The following is a 3,976-nucleotide window of genomic DNA, read 5'->3' on the forward strand; positions in this document are numbered from 1 at the left end:
ATGGATGGGGAGGGATGGAGGGAGGGAGGGAGGGATGGAGGGATGGATGGATGGAGGGGTGGATGGAGGGATGGATGGATGGAGGGGTGGATGCAGGGATGGATGGATGGATGGATGGAGGGGTGGATGGATGGAGGGGTGGGATGGATGGATGGAGGGTTGGAGGGATGGATGGATGGATGGATGGAGGGATGGATGGAGGGATGATAGATGGCTGGATAAAGGGAGGGATGGATGGATGGAGGGAGGGAGGGATGGATGGATGGATGGGGAGGGAGGGAGGGAGGGATGGAGGGAGGGAGGGACAAATGGTTGAGGGAGGGATGAATGGATGTAGAGAGGGAGGGATGGATGGATGGATGGAGGGATGGAGGGAGGGATGGATGGATGGTGGATGGAGGGAGGGAGGGAGGGAGGGAGGGAGGGAGGGATGGATGGATGGATGGATGGATGGATGGATGGATGGATGGATGGATGGATGGATGGAAGGAGGGAGGGAGGGAGGGATGGAGGGAGGGAGGGAGGGATGGATGGATGGATGGATGGATGGATGGATGGATGGATGGATGGATGCATGGATGCATGATGGATGGATGGATGGATGGATGGATGGATGGATGGATGAGGGAGGGATGGATGGATGGATGGATGGATGGATGGATGGATGGATGGATGGAAGGAGGAGGGAGGGAGGGAGATGGAGGGAGGGAGGGAGGGAGGGAGGGAGGGAGGGATGGGTGGAGGGGTGGATGGATGGATGGATGGATCGATGGATGAAGGGAAGGAGGGAGGGAGGGATGGAGGGAGGGAGGGAGGGAGGGAGGGAGGGAGGGAGGGATAATGGATGGAGGGATGGATGGATGGAGGGATGGATGGATGGATGGATGGATGGATGGATGGATGGATGGATGGATGAGGAGGGGATGGGGCAGGAGAGTGGGGCACAGCTGGGGCTGACCTCTAGAGAAAAATCCCTGTTTTCCCCCTCTTTCATTCCCTGATTTTGTGCTGCACAAAGGGGTCGGATGCTTTATGAGGTCTGTCTTGGTGGGGAGGGGGGTTAAGTGCGTATCAGTTCTTTAAGGAATCTTTAAGGCAGGATGCGGGGGGACCAAGCATCCCTCTGGGAGGCAGAGGCATGGGGGTGCATCCCCAGCTCTGCCCCCTCCTCACAGGTGGTTGTGCAGCCTCACCACGCTGCATTAAAATGCAAATTGCTCCCTGCCTGCTGGGAGCAGATAGTAAAAGCTAAACAGGAAAGAGGCAGTGGAGAACAAACAGGGAACAAACAGAGGGCAGCGCGAGAGGGGAGCTGCCACAGAGCCTCCTTTTCCATTAGTTTGCCTATTTTCCCTTCAGTGAGGTTTGGCTGTTTGGTGGGGAGTGTTTAATGGGAGCTGAAGCAGTAAGGCGCTGGGTTCAGACTAGCTGGGTGGCCTGTGCCAGTGGGTGCCACCAGCCCCCAGCACCAGTGTGGGCTGCAGCATCCTAAATCACAGCATCTCCCACTGCTTTCCTGGGTCTTTTTTCATCCCATGTTCCAGCTGATCATTCCTGATGGGGAAAAATGAAATCTCAGCAGTTGGAGTGAAGGGAACCAGCTGGGAAAGGGACCAGGCTCCAGCGAAGCCTCCACAGTGTTCCCGTTTTCCTGGGCTTTATCCCCAGCATTTTGCCTGCTGCCTCCTGGTACATTTGCTCCAAGGACATCAGGAACCCAAATACACGTTGGTGAGCTTCAGCTAATGGGATGGTGGGTGATGCTCAGGTGCAAGTGTGTATGTGTGCCTTTATTGGTGTCTGTATGTGCATACACGCACCTTTGCACCCTAGCAAAGCCCTTTGCATCAATGTACACACGGACTGCACACATACATCCTTTATATATATATATTTATTTATACAAATATATAAACATATATATGCATAGACATATTATATATGCATATATATACATTTGTATAAGGTATAAATATATACATATGTATGAAGTATCAATATATACATATTTATATATCAATATATAGATAGCTATACAGCTCTATAGAAGGTTTTGCTCTCTTCATTGAAAAGCAAAGCCACGCTGAGCAGGTCTCTCGCCCTCCCTGGTGCCCTCACCCAGCACTGCACCATCCCCATAAGCAGGGATGCTGGATGGAGGTGCCTGGGTGGCAAGAGCTGCTGGCAGGACATGGGCATGAGAGCATCATCAACCCCTGCCAACAGCTTGGGCTCCCCTGGGCCCATGGGTGCTGCCTTCCCCAGGGCTCGTGGAGACCCGAGACAGATCCATCAGCCGAAATGGGAAGCGATGGGCTGGAAAACCAGTGCTGATGCTTGGTGTCAGATCTTGGGCCTGGCTGCAGCCATTGAGCACTGCTCAAGGGGGGCTGGTGGAAAGCAGCCAGAAGAAGGGGGCGAGGAGCAAACCCTGTCATCAGCTCAGCCACAAGGACACCTCATGCTGATTCTGTTCAAGCTACCTCATCCCTGACCCACCACCTTCCACCTCCCTTGGGATGTGCTCACGGAGCAGGATGCTGTGTTATTACAAGGATGAGATTTTATTACGCACTTTTCTTACCTTCCCCCTCTGCTTTTTCATTTATTACTCCTTTTTTAACAGCTATTCATAGATGTTAATGTAACAGGGAGGTTTGGCACTTCCAAGCAGGGAAGTCAGCTGTATTAATTTCACTGCTTGGAGCTGCTATCAGCTTAGTGGCTTGTTCAGCCAGACCTGGGTCCTTTAGATAACAGGGCACAGCAAAACCTAACAACTGCATCATCCTCCTGGCCTTTGAGCACATCTCAATCCCCCTGCATATATGTATATATAAATTCAGCACAGAACTAGCAGGTAACTTTTAAGGCCTCTGATAAACTCTTTAAAGAGGCTTTTGAAACACAGCACACAACCACGGGCTGCTGCTTGCCCAGCAGGGAAACCGAGGCACTGGGGCCAGCAAAGATGGGGCTGCAGCATCGCCTGGCCCTGACCCCCAAGCTGTGATCAGGCTGCCCAAGGGAGGAGGGGTTTGGAGTGGGGAAGCCCCACATCCACAGCTTTGACCCCAAAGCGCTCAGAGCTTAGGAAGGGGGCCCAGGACCCTGTCAGTGTGTGTATGTGTGTGTGTGTGTGTCCATCCCAAACCACTGGTAGCATCCCCTCCGCGGGCACCCCAGCAGCGATACAGCCCCTCACAGTGCTGCAATACCGTTTGGTTTTGGCTTTTTGTTTTGTTGTTTTTTTCTTTTCTGGACTTTTATTTAAGAAAAAAATAAAATAAAGAAAGAGACACAGTGGTGGGTAACTTCCAATCCAGAAATAATCCCCTGCCAGCCTCCGCTCCCCCTCCACTAGGTGATGCTGGAGAGGGTCCCCATCCCCGAGCCATCAGTGACCATAGGACCACCGGCCCTGGTAACCATGGGGTGAACCTGGCTGAGGATGCTCTCACTGGACATGGGGTTGCCCTGGGCTGGCAGAGGCCTCTCCAATGAGCCAGAGGGGCTGGGAGCTGCCACCAGCATGGGGTGAGCGGGGAGGTGTTGGGTTATGGCAGTCAGAAGGCACCACAGAGGCTGAGCCTGGCTCCGGGCATCCACACTGGGCTGGCACTGGGGAATGGGGCACTGGGAGACTCAGGCCAGGTCCGTTTGTGTCCCACTTGCAGTAGTGGGAAGCCTCCACAGCACCTCCCAGTCCCAGAGCTACATCCCATCAGCAGCGGCGCAGGAACCAGCCCTGGAGGTCCCAGCAGGGCTGTTGGGTGACCCCATAGCTGGGAGCACAGGGAGACACAAGGACAGGCAAGCTCATAGGCAGCAGGCTTGGTGGCCACCCCAAACTGCCCCTGCCCAGGCAGCGAGATGGGGCAGAGGCAGCTGCCGTGCTCCCCAGGAGGTCCTCATGTGGCAAACATTAGTGTCAGCATCCCACAGGACTCACAGCATTTAGTGCTGATACAGCAGG

The sequence above is a fragment of the Pezoporus wallicus genome, unplaced genomic scaffold (assembly GCF_028554395.1).
Source record: "Pezoporus wallicus isolate ANWC-B61680 ecotype Strahan unplaced genomic scaffold, APGP_CSIRO_Pwel_v1 contig_10656, whole genome shotgun sequence".
Classification (NCBI taxonomy): Eukaryota; Metazoa; Chordata; class Aves; order Psittaciformes; family Psittacidae; genus Pezoporus; species Pezoporus wallicus.